The sequence below is a fragment of the Panthera uncia genome, chromosome E3, assembly GCF_023721935.1.
Source record: "Panthera uncia isolate 11264 chromosome E3, Puncia_PCG_1.0, whole genome shotgun sequence".
NCBI classification, from domain to species: domain Eukaryota; kingdom Metazoa; phylum Chordata; class Mammalia; order Carnivora; family Felidae; genus Panthera; species Panthera uncia.
The window spans coordinates 30,832,843-30,847,263 of NC_064815.1; positions in this window are offsets into that span (position 1 = coordinate 30,832,843).

Sequence of the window (14,421 nt, forward strand, 5' to 3'; positions counted from 1 at the left end):
GAAGGCCCAAACTGCCTTACCTTGAGGAACATTCCAGTTCACATTCCAAAATCCCCTGGGGAAAAAGAAAGCCCTGTTCCAGGTGATCTACTCTTATGTCAACACTGCTCAGACGCTCAAGGGCCCCCCTTCCACCTTCCCATCCGTTGTGTCCCGACGTGGCCCCGCGTGATGGCTCGGGCAGCACACGCACAAACACTTGTTAGGTCAACAGGAACTATTTTAAGGTGAACTAGAAAAACATAGAGTTAGTACATGTAGTTTAGAATTTCTAAGATATTATTTCATAAGATAAAACGACATTGATTTAGGTTAAAAAAAAAAGTACAAAGTTCAACGTAAAGAAAATCATGGAGTGGATTATAGTACAGTGTTTGAATATGGATAAAATGGTGAAGGTAGTACCTGAACGTCGAAAAAGCAGTGGACTGTCCCAAAGCCCTGATCACGACAGAAGACGATGCGTTAAGTCATCCCCTCTGGGCCTGCTGGGTTCCCACCCCGGGGTGGGAGAGGAAGTGATCTACGCACCTGCCTGTGGGGCTCAGCCACCGTTTGACCTGAAAAATCAGCACTGGTTGGTATCTGCACTTGCAAATTAGCCTAAGACATGGCAATGAGCTTCAGTGGATGGGCCTTTCCTCACATACAGACCTCGTTCTCGAGGACGCCCCACGGACAGGGACACTGGGTCCACTCACTTCTTCCCGAGCTCTTCCTGCCTCGCTTCCAGGGTTTTGAAATCTTTCTCTCTCCTCTTCCCACCTATGGCCATGTCTGTTCCAGAACGTTCTGTCCCTCTGTCCCATGACACACTGATACTGCTCTCCTCTGAGGCACCTGCTGTCCCTCGTGCCTGTCGTGAGCACCACGTCCTCTGAACATCTGAAGTGATAAGGTGATGGCTAATGTCTGCAGTGTGGGGGCCGTCTCTCTCCTCACACCTTCGTCTGGGGCACTTGGGTCCACATGACTTAGCCGAGGACCCCCAGCATCTGGCATGTCACACACAGCACTTTACTCGGCCTTGTCTCCTCGACGGTAGTTCGTCTCAGTGAAGCCCTCCTGTCGCTCACAGATGGCTCAGCACACATCGCAGGGATGAGCAGGGAACCCTCTCAACACCCTACTGACCCTCCCCGAGACCTCATCCTGCTTTGGGAATTCTTCCCTGCCTGGATCCCTAGATTCCCCCTTCCACCACCCCCAGGACTGTCCCAAAGGCCCTGTCGAGGTGGACAGGAGCTTCCTGAGGGTCTGACAGATGCGTATCTGAGGGCCTGGAGATTTCTCATGCTTCTCCAGTGTCAGGATCCTCCTCTGTCACCCCTACTGCCCTCCCACCCCATCCTCACCCCTACCTAGCTGTCCTCAGGCCCCCAGATTCCAGGGGAGAGACAGCACCTCCCCCCCCCCCCCCCCCCCCCCCCCCCCACAGCGACAGGCTCAGGAAGCTGCATTCCATTGGCGACTCAGCAGCAGGAGCGTGACGCAGGCCAGCAGGTGCGTCCACATCTCCGAGGACAGGCCTAGAAAGATGTTCATGTCCACAGCCTGGAGAGGACTGGGCAGGCACTGAGAGCTGCAGGCATATCTACAGAAGTCCTTCTGTGTCACTCATTTGACTGCTGTTATGAGTCTGTCCCCAGAATGCCAGCCCGTGCCGTCTCTTGCATAGTTTCCCTTTCTAATAAAAGAGAGGTGAAGGCTTTGCCCCCCACTAACTTCCTGGCAGGATCTGTGCTTTGGCTTCCAAGTGCTGGGCTTGTCCCTGAGCCAAGGGCACTCGGTGCCCCCAGCCTGCTTCAGGGACACATGCCGAGTCCTGGGAGGAAGGTATACGGTCCCTGCCAGCCAGAGGGATTTAACAATGTGTGTCAGACGTCCCTGAACACCAGGGTTTGCTGAGACCCAGGGCACTTGTAAGGAGTGACAGGATCTGTATCTGCGGTCCTCGCGTCAGCTTTCCTTCTCTTCCTGCAATGTTCCCTTCAGCACCGCCACGGGGCTGTGTGGTAAGGACACAATTTTTACACCTAAATGTGGATTGGGGGTCACAGGGGGAGCCTCATGGGGCTGCAGCAAAGACTTGAGACCAGTGAAGGTGGCACATAGTAGCCAGAGTCCGTGCGGAGGGATGGCCACACACCCTGCTGTGGCTGGCTGCCTGGGTGGGAGCGGACCGGGAGGGCAAATGCCACCCTGAGCTCTGGTGCACCATCAATTCTCCCCAAAGAGTGTATTTTTTTCTTTGTTTTTATCCTTACGCATATAATCCACAAATGCATCTTGTTTTTCAATGTTAGCAGCTTTATTGAGGTATAACTGACCTATCACAAACTGTACATATTTAAAGAGAACAGCATGAGATTACACACAAACACACACAAGTCTGCACCCCCATCAAAGCAGCCAACATATCTGCTCCCTCCCCAGACTTTTCTCGAATCACGCCCTCCTGCCCATCCCCCACGAAGGAACTGCCTCCTGTCGCTGTGGATTTGTTTGCGTTTCCTAGAATTTTCTTTTTTTTTTTTTTTAATGTTTATTTATTTTGAGAGAGAGCATGTGTGAGCAGGGGAAGGGCAGAAAGAGAAAGAGAGAGAGAGAGAGAGAGAGAGAGAGAGAGAGAGAGAGATCCCAAGCATCCACGCTGTCAGCATGGAGACCGATGTGGGGTTCCATCCCGTGAACCGTGAGATCATGACCTGAGCTGAAATCAAGAGTCAGATGCTCAACCGACTGAGCCACCCAGGCATCCCTGCCTTTGCTAGAATTTTCTATGGGATGCAATCATGTTCTCTGGTTTGTCTGGCTTCTTCACTCAGTGCACTTCTTTCGAGACTTGTCCGCGAGGCCACGTGTATTCTCCATCCATTCTTTCTGTGGCCGAGCAGTGTCCCGCTATCTGAATGTACCGTGGCAGGCTTATTACTTTCCTGCCGATGGACATCTTAAACAGCCTTTCGTTCTGTGGGGTAAAATACCCAGAAGACCTAAGTTATAGGTCTAACCAGTTCGTGTTATAGTCAGTCATTTTCATTTTAGTCCCTGATAGGTGGGCAGGGGTATCCCACTGTGATTTTTAAAACTTATTTTATTAATAAAAATTTTTAAGATTTATTTTTGAGAGAGAGAGAGACAGAATGTGAGCAGGAAAGGGGCAGAGAGAGAGGGAGACACAGAATCGGAAGCAGGTTCCAGGCTCCGAGCTGTCAGCACAGAGCCCGACACGGGGCACGAGCCCACGGACCACGAGACCATGACCTGAGCTGAAGTCGGACGCCCCACCAAATGAGTCACCCAGGCGCTCCTAAAACTTATTTAAAATGGTCACAGATACACAGGGGGTTGCAAAGTTATCACAAAGAGTTCCGATATACCTTCACCCCATCACCCCCAATGGTTTCATTGTACACAGTGATTGTACAACCAGGAAGCTGACACTGGTACAATGTGCGTGTGAGTAGTTCTGTGCTCCTTACTGCATCCTGGATCTGTGGAACCACTGTGGCAATCGAAACAGAATTATCCCATCACCACAAAGCTCTCCCCGCTGTATCTTTTCACAGGGACAGCCACCTCCCCACCACCTCTCTCTGTTTTCCATCTCTATAATTTTGTCATTTCACGACCGTTATATAAATGGGATCGTACGTTTGTCTTTATGTTCACGCAGCACGTTGGTGAGCAATTTTCTTTTTTTTGAACTGTGCTCCTCTGATTCTAGCATCAGCCTAGTACTTGCTTCATAAAATTGGCTGGGAACAGTTTTCACCTCTTCTATTTCCTGGAATAGATTCTACAGAATTGGTGTTAATTTTTCTTTAAATATTTGGTAGCGCTCTCCTGTGAATCCATCTCAGTGCAGAAATTTCTCCATAGGAATCTTTAAATGACGAATCAATTTCCTTGATAGCTATAAGGCTATTCAAATGATCTATTTCCTACAACTCCAGTGAGTTGTGGTAGTTGATCCTTTTCAAGGAATTCATCCATTTCGTCTAAGTTGTCAAATTTATGTGTGTAGAGGTATTTGTAGTATTCCCTTATTATTCTTTGGACGTTTGCAGAATCCATAATGACGCCCCCAGTTTCATTCATAATAACTGTGTCTTTTATTCTCAGTCTTGGTGGAGGTTTGTCCATTTTCCTCACTTTTTCAAAGAACCAGCTTTTTGTTTTACTGATTTTTCTCCATATCTGTTTTTTAATTTCTTTGATTTCTGCTATCATCCTTATTATTTACTTCCATCTCCTTGCTTTGGTTTTATTTTTCGGTTCTTTCTCTGTTTCTGGAAGTGGAGGCTTTAACTATTGGCTTCAGAATTCCCTCACTTCTGATGTAAATATTCAGTGCTATAAATTTCCTTCTCAGAGCTCTTTTAGATGCTTTGCATTTTCATTTAAATTCAGTTATACATATCTTTAAAATTTTTCCCTGAGACTCCTTTGACCCATGGATGATTTAGAATTGTATTTTGTGGATATCAAATATGGGGAGAACTTCCTGTTATCTTTCTGGTATGGGTTTGCAGTTTGAGTCCGATGTGCTCTCCGAGTATGTATTATGTACAATTTCAGTGCTTTTAAATACATTGAAATGTGTTCAATGGTTCAGGATATGATCTTGGGTAATATTCCATAAATACATGAAAAAAATGTGTATTCTGCTGTCTTTGAGTGGCTTTTCTATAAATGTCAATTCATCCTGATGGTTGATGGTGGTGCTGAACTTTTTATGTCACCTTGTTGTTTTTTTTGTCTAGTTGTTCAGTCAACTGTTGTGAGAACGGTGTTGAAGTCTACAACTGTGATTGCAGATTGGTGTTTTTCTCCTTTCAGTTCTATGAATTTCTGTGTCATATTTTCAGTTCTGTTGTCTAGTGCGTACATATTTAGGATTGCTGTAACTTCTCATCAGATTGACCCTTTATTCATTATGTAATGTCTTGCTCTGTCTCTGGTAATTTTCTCTGCTCTGACGTTTACTTTATCAGATTTTATATAGCTCGATTTTATATTCCTTATCTTTTTATTTCTATTAACTTTTTTCTATTCTTTTACTTGCGATCCACCTATATCATATTTGAAGTAACTTTACTAGAAAGAACAGTTTGATCATTTCCTCCCTGCCAATCTCTGCCTTACACCTGGCTTATTTAGATGATTTACATTTAATGTAATTATCGAAGTGCTGCCCCTGCCATTTTGTTTTTTGTTCTGCCGTTCATTCTCCCTATATTGTTTTTCTGTTTTCCCTGCTTTCCTATGGGTCACGTGAGCATTTGTTTTAGAACTCTGTTTTTATTTGTCCAGAGTGATTGAGTCGCTTTCAATTTTTTAAATCATCGATCTAGAATTATATATGTAAAATATAAATATATGTATATATTAAGAGTCATAGGCATCTGAGGCATGTTATGTGTCTCACACGTACATAACTTACCACAGTCTATTTGTGTTGACATTTTATGAGTTCAAAGGAAGTGTAGAGACTTACATCTCTTTTCATCCTTTGCCCTCTCCATTTATAAAATAACTGTCTTAAATATTTCTCCTACTTGCAATGAGAACATATTAAAAAGTGTTATTTGACTTTTGCTTCATAATTTGGAAGCCTCAGAAGGGAAGGAAAGGCCGTCATATTTACACACGTTTCTGTCTGCTGTCCTTCCTTCCTCAGGGTTCCAGTATTTTTTTCTGGTTGCATTTCCTTCTAGTCTGAAGAGCTTCCTTTAACAATGTTCTTTTAGATCTTCTGGCTATAAATTCTAGTTTTCCTTCATCTGACACTGTCCTTATTCTCCCTTTATTCCTGAAGGTTACTTTCTGCTGGATATAGAGTTGTAGGTGACAATTCTTTTCTTTCAGCACTTGGAAAATGTGTCACTTTTTTTCTGGCCCCTGTGGTTTCTGATGAGAAAACACCATCATTTGAATTATTTTCCCCTAGAGTTAATGTCCCATTTTCCTCTGAATACCCTCAAGATTTTTCTTTTCTCTTTAGTTTTCAGAAGCTGGACTATGATGTGTCTTTCTTTGAGTGTATCTTTCTTGGGGTCACCCAGCCTTTTGATCTTGTACACTTATATCTTTTCCCAATTTTGGGAAACTGCAGCCACCATTTCTTTCAATACTTTTTCAGCCACACCCTCTTTGTTTTCTCCTTCTGGGACTCTGATGACCCAAATCTTGTTACGGAATTTTGTTGTAGCTTCAAATGTCTCTGAGATCCTGTTAATTTTGTTTTTCGGTCTATTTTCTCTCTGGTGTCTGGGTTGGGTTATTTCTGCTGTTTTACCTTCTACTTCCCTGCGTCTTTGGTGTGTCCTCCCTCTTCTGTGGGTGAATCCCCCACCGTGACTTTTCGTTCGGGTACTGTGTTCTCCATTTGGTTATTCTTTATAGCTTCCAACTCTTTGCTGCATTTTTAAATTTTCATCATGTTTGTAATTGCTTATTTTCTTTTTTTATGATGGCTGCTTTAAAATCCGTGTCAGATAATTCTAATGGCTGCATTACCTTGGTGTTGGCATCTGTTCACTGCCTGTTCTCATTCAGTTTATGGTCTTCCTGGTTCCTGGATCTGGATCTTATTTAAACCTGACACCAGTCCAGAGGGGGCAGAGGGATGCTACCTTGTTACCGCCGGGTGGGGGCAGGAGTTCAGGTTCTTCATGTGGCTTCCATGGTCTGCTGGGTGTGGATGTTTCTCATTACAGTCGAGCGGAGGGGAGGTTGGGCTTTCAGGTTCCCTATGGAATCCGTGGGTGGAAGGGGGACAGACATCTCACTACTGTCATCCGAATGGCTTCTACTGACACTGGGTGGCGGGAGGGGCGGGGCTATTCCTACCACTCAGTGGCGGTAGAAGCCCTGAGTCTCCGCCATACTCGTTTAGCACGACCCACCCCCCACCCCTGTCGGGGAGGTGGAAGGAGGCCAGGCTCCCTCCGGGTGATGGTGGAAGCCCAGGTTCCCCATGTGATCTTGGCACCGTCTCAGCTCTCCCCTTGGCCTGATCTGGAGCCATCAGGCAGCAGGAGGGGGAGGAGTGGGGACATCTTGTCACACACAGCCTGGCGAGCTGCGAGTCTGAACTCTCTGTCTTTGCTGGCAGGGGTAGAGCCACTGTTTTTGTCTGTGGCATTTGGCTGGAGTAGAACAGGCATCGTCTAAAATGTTTGTTCTGCTAGGTTGCCTTTTCCTGGGCCTGTGGCTGGGGAGAACAGGCTTTCCTGGGAGCTTTTTAGTCTGTACCTGGTCCGGGTTACTAGATTCCCACCTGGGAGCTACATGAGGCCACAAGGAAACCCGGAGAGTCACTGCCGTGTCCTTCCTCGGCTCCTGAGGTCCTTGGCCGATCTGCCATCTCTCCATTCTCTGGTCTTTTGTTCGTTTTATCTAAATACCTGGGATTTTAGCTGTACTTAGTGGGAGGAACAGAAAAAAACAAAGGCACACCTACTCCATTTTTCCGGAAGCAGGTCTCTTTTGTGGGTCTTCTTTCTAAACACTTGTCCTCCCCTCATCAGACCCTCTGTATTCTGATCCTTCCTGAGATATTTCTCTTGATTCAATGTGTTTCTTCATAGACCTTTCCCCTCTGTATTTACCTACACACATTCACACACAGAGAAAAGTATGATTTTGCCTTTCGTAAAGAGTCAGATGCTGTATGTGTTATTCTGTAGTTTGCTCTGTCCATTTAATATGTCTCGGGAATCACTCCATGTCAATACACAGCATCGTCCCCATTGATTTTAGCTGTCATTAAAAAAAGGGAAGCGTCTTCCATATTATAAATAAATGTAATTTATGTAACTACTCTGCTACTGAAAAACTTCACGTTACCTCTAATTTTTTGTTACTATAAACAGCGGTGGTACTAATATCCTTATTCCTGGCTGTTTGAGCACAACCCCAGATTGGGAGAAAATATCTACAAATCGTGTATCTGGTGAGGAACATGTATCCAGAACATATAAAAAGGTCTCAAAACTCAATGATAAAAAGATAAATAGCTTAATGCAAAAATGGGCAAAGGGTTTCGAGAACCATTTCTCCAAAGGCGAGAAATGAATGTCTATCACACACGCGGAAAGATGTTCCACAGCATTAGGCTGCAGGGAAATGCAAATTAAAACCACAATATACTACCCTACGCCCACTAGGATGGCTGGGGTAAGAAAGACATACGATTACAAGCGTTGACAAGGACATGAAGAAAAGCCCTCATCCGTCCACGACGGGAATGCAAAACGGTGCAGCCACGTGGGCAAACGGTCTGGCGGCTCCTCGAAACGTGAGCGTTACCTACGGCCCAGCAATTCTGGGTGTACACGTCGTACGTGTGGACATACGTACTCAAAGGAAATGAGAACCTACGTCCACACAAACATTTTTACGCAAATGTTCATCCAGTATTATTCACAACAGACGAAAAGGAGGCACCATGAGTGTCTGTGGACCGCCAAACGGACGGACAAAATGCGGTCTAGCCACACAGTGGAACATCACCGGGCGAACAAACTAACGAAGAACGAGTTGCTGATTCACGGCACATCTTGAAAACCTGCAGCTCGGTGAAAGGAGCCAGTCCTACAGGCCATTTGTGGTGCGATTTCATTTCTGCGAAACGTCTGGGAGACAGACAGTGGTGGAGACAGGAGGTAAATTCGTGGCGGGTCAGGCCGGGTGCGGGGGGCGGCTCAGGGACACGCGGTGAGCGGCTGTTAGCGGCTGCAAGGTTTGCTTTCGGGATGGCGAACACACTCTGAAGCCTGAATGAGGCAGTGGTCGCCCAGCCCTGGTCACGTGCAGGTCAGGATGCTGACGTGGAGGCTGTCAGCAGGGGAGCTACGGGGCCCAGCCCGCAAAGCGTCTCCCGGTAAAGCTGCCAGGAAAACCAGAAACCCGGCGGTGGTCTCGCGTAGCCTGTGGCCGCGGTCTGCCAGCCCGTGATCTAGACCGACGACCCCACCGGCCCCGCCTGGCACCTGCCTTCTGGCTCGAAGACCCAGGGCCCTGCCCGCGAGGCCCTTTAATAAATTCTCGGCGACCGTTCGTGGCACAAACCAAACAGCACAATGGGCCGCGCTCTGGATTTTCTAACGTCTTCTCAGAAGAGCTGTGTTTACCATTTTCTCCGCCCGTGAACCCCGTATCTCGCAGGATTTTGCGAGGTTTCATCTACTTGGCAAATCTCATCCCCCCTTCCTCAAGTAGCAGCGTGGCGAGGTCCCTCGAGTTCCTGGTGGAAGGGCCACTTTTTCTCTGAGGACTCAGTCCCCCCCCCCCCCCCCCACCCCCCCAGCTCTGCTCCTGTTCCTGTTACACTCACCACCCTGAGCAGCCTGTATGGTTTCGGGATTATGTTGACTGTTCATTTCTGGATCCCGTTCCCTGAAGGGCAACCCCACAAGAGGGGGGTGTTTTGTCTTCCTCACCGAGGAGCCCCAACTACTGAGCCATCGCACAGAGCTGGGGAGAGGTCCGTTCAGTGAGAGGGCGACTGTTCTGTAGTACTTTTCTTTTTTGTTATTTTTTTTTTCCCCAGAATCAGCTATCATTTCCTGAGTATGCCAAGTGTCCCCATTTTACAGACGGGAAAACTCGAGCTCAGAGTCAGTAAGACCCCGCCCCAGGTCACACAGCCAGTAGGGATGGGACCCGGTGTGAATCCAGGCAGTGGGCCTCTGGAGCCCACCCTGTGGTGCCCGCCAGCCTGGGGCTGACCCCTGCGGCCACTCTGGATGGCTCGGGTTTCGGCCCCAAGCAAAGACACCTGCACGTCCTACGAAAGGTAAAGGAGAGAACTCTCTGTTGGGCATTTGCAAACACTGAAGGTATCTTGTGAAACCCCCTCACAGGATCTCTGTGAACCCCGAAAGGGAGCGGGCTGGCCAGTTTAGAAACGACTCACGGACAGCGAGAGCGTATGGCTCCAGAAAACAGGAAGCGACGTGCAGGTCCATCGGGATTCAGAGACACGGAAACAGACGGTCCACATGCTCGCACACCGCCGTCGTAATCCGCGGGGGCAAGGCTGGGAGGGGGGCCGCCCCAGGGTGGTGTCGGCAGCTGCCGTGGGGGTTCGGCTCCTGGAGACCCCTGAACCGGGAAGACGGCCGTGCAAAGGCTGAGCCTCCGGGGGACGGAGGCAAACACAGAAGTCTCTCAATCCTGGGCATTTTGCAATGTCATCGTCCCCCTTGGTTAGCTGGCTCCTGTGGCCTGGCTCTTTCCTGACCCCTGCACGGCAAGGGGTCTCTCTTCCCATTCGCTAGACGGGAGCGGGGTTCCGAGGGGGCCGCACAGACCGGCTGGTGGTGAATGTGGCAGACACGGGCACCGGGTGTTTTGAGTATGATGACTTCATCTAACCGACTGCCTCACCCGGCCTGGCATTAATCTTCCGGCTTTCCAATCATCTCTGCTAATAGCCGCCAGGATTCTCTGCAGCCTCATTGAGATTCCAGAGCGTCTCCAGTTTTAGTCCGAGCTGGATTCTGAGTCACTCAAAGGCCACAGAAAATTCAGACCCCAAATTTAGTGGTGATTGTTCTTGGCATCATGGAAGACAATCGTTGAGTAGAGGCCACTCAGGAGGCCAGGACAGGGAGGAGGTGAGGGGGGGGGGGAAGAGGGAGCAGGGCAGGAGAGCGGGACTTGGCCACCTATGTTTTCAAGTCACGAGTTACATATGTAAATATGTCCAAAACTTCATTAATAATTTTAAAAAATGCACGACAGTCTGTAGTATGACAGAATTCTAAATGGAAGCCGGGACTGACCGAAGGTACAATTTCTTCACTGAAAGGGCGTAAGTTGTTCCAGAACAAAACGCGGACCACAGTCCTGTTCCAGGGTGAGGGGCTGAACCCAGGTGGCGGACCCGGTTTGGGATGGTGTGGACGGTGTGGTCTCAGTGTGGCTGGCGTGGGGCAGGTGGGCCCCCCCCGGCAGAGCGGGTGCCGCGGTCTTCCGCGGTGGGTCCTCTCGCGCACGCCTGGGCGGCCAGGGCGGGGGTGGCTCGCGCACCCACCGTGCGGAGGCCCCATTTCTTGCTCACGGTGCCCGGAGCTGGCGGCAGAGGTGACCACGGGAATGAACGGACAGTCACGGATCTCTGGAGTCTGCAGGCTGCTTTCCCACTCACTTCTCCCCTAAGTCTCAAAAGAGCTTAGTGTTTCATTATAGCAAAGGAATAAATCAGAGAGGATTAGCGAGTTTCCCAAGACCACACAGCTGGACGTCTTCGAATCACATCAATGTCCGGCACCCAGGAGGCCCAGGAAGGACGGGCACTGGGGAGGAGGACAGTGGGCGTCCGTGCCCTGGCACTGCTCCATTTTCCTCTTTTCTGTTTGAAAAGATAATGGGGAGCCCGGGTGGCTCAGTCATTTGGGTGTCCAACTTCGGCTCAGGCCGTGGTCTCACGGCTCGGGAGTTCAAGCTCCGTGTTGGGCTCTGTCCTGACAGCTCAGAGCCTGGAACTTGCTTCGGATTCTGTGCCTCCCTGTCTCTCTGCCCCTCCCCTGCTCACACTCTGTCTCTCTCTCTCTTTCTCTCTCTCAAAAATAAATGAAACGTTAAAAAAAAGACAATATGTGTGCATGGCAAAAAGTCCAGACAATACCAAGGTCGGAGGCAACCACCGTTACCAAGGTCTTGCCTGTCTTTCCAGAGATGGTCTCCATACATGCAGACGTGTGTGTGTGTGTATGTGTGTGTGTGTGTCTACGCACATACGTGCACACGCATGAGTGACAGCATTCTTAATTTCGCTCACAAGGGCATCACTTGAAGATTGCTCTGTGCCCACAAATGTGATTGCAGTTCATTCTGCTCAACAGCTGTGTGGGTCCCAGTGTGTGCAGAGAGCAGAATTCATTTCCTGCTGCGGTGGCCTGGGGGTGGCCTGTAGTAGAGGTGGCACAGGGCCGGGAGAGCTCACGGGGGGGGGGGGGGGGGTGGGGGGGGGCTCGGGGGGCAGAGGGTGAAGGGGGGGCTCCCCTCACCGGAGTCCCCAGGAGGCTGGGTGGCCTCTATCGGAGATGTGCCGGAGGCCTCTGAGTGGCTTGTCTGGCTTCTGTCACACATCTTCTCTGGAGCAGCCGGTCCCCAATTTCCTGACCCTCAATGTTCTTGAAAAAACACTGCCTAAGACCGAGTGAGCACAGGACCCCAGCCGCAGCTCTGGGTCTCCACCAGCCACATGGGATTTTCCCCTTGGGCTCCCTTTGGGGACCCCACGGGGCTCCCTGGGCCCCCAAGTCAGCAGGCCAATTATGCCGTCTGCTGGTTGGAGAATCCCACGGAAACATCTCAGGATGCCTCAGAAACAGGAATTTGTTATTAAAACATTTGAACCTGGGGTGCCTGGGCGGCTCAGTGGGTTGAGCTCAGATCATGATCCCAGGGTCGTGGAGCCTACTTGAGACTCTCTCTCGGCCTCTGCCCCTCTCCCCTGCTCGTGCGCCCACTCCCTCTAAAGTAAAAGAAAAAAAAAATTGAACCTGGATCACATTCAATCCTGTAACGTAGCGGTGTGCTCAACGACTGTAGAATATTGTCTCGTCCGAGGAGAAGCAGGACGTTTTAAGACCACAGAGCCCAGAATTAACAGCTTGGAATTTGTGCCCTTGCTTGGCTGCTAATTGACTTCAGCCATTAAAGGGAAGGAAATTCTGGCAAGCCCAGAGGTCCTTTTTTTTTTTTTTTTTTTTTTAATTTTTTTTAATTTATTTTTGGGACAGAGAGAGACAGAGCATGAACGGGGGAGGGGCAGAGAGAGAGGGAGACACAGAATCAGAAACAGGCTCCAGGCTCCAGGCTCCGAGCCATCAGCCCAGAGCCTGACGCGGGGCTCGGACTCACAGACCGCGAGATCGTGACCTGGCTGAAGTCGGACGCTTAACCGACTGCACCACCCAGGCGCCCAAGCCCTGAGGTCCTTGAATGAGCAAAGCTGCGGCCACGTTCAGGTCCTCTAGCGGTGGGCGTCTGGCGAACCCATCCTTTCGGGAAGATGGGTTGTTCAATCAGAAGGTTTGCAAAAGCTTCTGTGGTTCCCGAGTGTAGTGTCCGTGAGTGGCTGCACCTCACGACAGACCCACTTGTGAAGGCCACGCAAACCGGCCGCCACGCCATCGAATCCCGGTTTTCTGGGGAAACACGGTGCAGCGCTGGTACCAGCCTCCAGACCTGTCCTCGAGCTGCCCTTTCCTCGGTGCTGCGGGTGTCGGGGCCCAGGCTGGAGGCAGAATCGCCTTGGCGGGATCATCTCGGGATCGTTGGGCCGCGGAGGCCGCGGGGTCAGGGCCACCCCTGGACGCTGCCAGCTCCACACGCACAGGGCGTGTCCAGGTCACGCCCTCCCCCTCCCCTTTCCCACGTCCTGCGCGGTACGTCCACGGGGCCCACAGGGTCCCCCGCCCGCGGCTCAGGTCAGAGGCGGCAGCTGTGTGGACCAGAGGCCACGAGCAGGCAGCAGGGCTGTGGCTCCAAGTCCCCAGCTGCCCGAGTCAGCCCCGAATAATCCCGTCGGGTGCTCACACCCATCGAAAAACTGTCTTCTTTTTTCTATTGTCCCCCAAATGCCTCGTTTTGCAGAAAACACACCTCAGGCTTCCATCCATAGCTCACTGGGAACCAGCCCCTGCCCTGGTCGGTGCATCTGTTCTGTAAGGACAGTCCGTTGGTCTGGCCCGAAACCGTGAGCCCGGGCAGGGTGGCTGCGGCACCCCGGGGCCGAGGGACCCTCCCCGGGCTTGGCCGCCATGGCCTCCTGTGGTGCCTCTGTGGCCTCCCGGGCTGGCCCATTGGGCAGGGGCACTGCGGGCGCTCAGAGCTCAGGCCCGAGGGGGACGAGGGCCCCCCAGGGGCAGGAAGCAGGGTTCTCCCCCTGCAAGGAGGTGGACGGTCTCAGGCTAACCTAAGCGAAGGGGACTCATGGCAGGAAAGCCGGGAGCTTGCCCAGCCGACAGGAACCCAGTTTGGAAACTGGCAGAGAGCAAGGCGATGTCCCAGGCGAGATTCAAGGCGCCTCTAGCTCGCTCGTCTGCTGCCAGAGAGTCAGGTTCCCACGAAGGGGCTGCAGGCCACCCCCTGCCTTGCCTAGACACTTGTCACCTGGGAGGTCGGCCTGGGGGAGAGGTGATGCCCCAGAGGCAGTGGGGGTGCAGGCGGGCAGGGCAGTGGGGGTGCAGGCGGGCAGGGAAACGCGTTCTAGTCGGCCAAAGCGCTAACGACCCGTCTCTGCTATCTTGCTCCTGGGGCCCAGCTCTGCTCAAGCACCCTGGCGGTACCCTGGCCCCCCGTGTCCCGTGCACACGCCTGTGGGTGAAGGAGGGGAGGACCCAGAGACTCCCTTTCCTCAGAGGACGCCTGATTCACGGCATGCAGGTCCTTGCG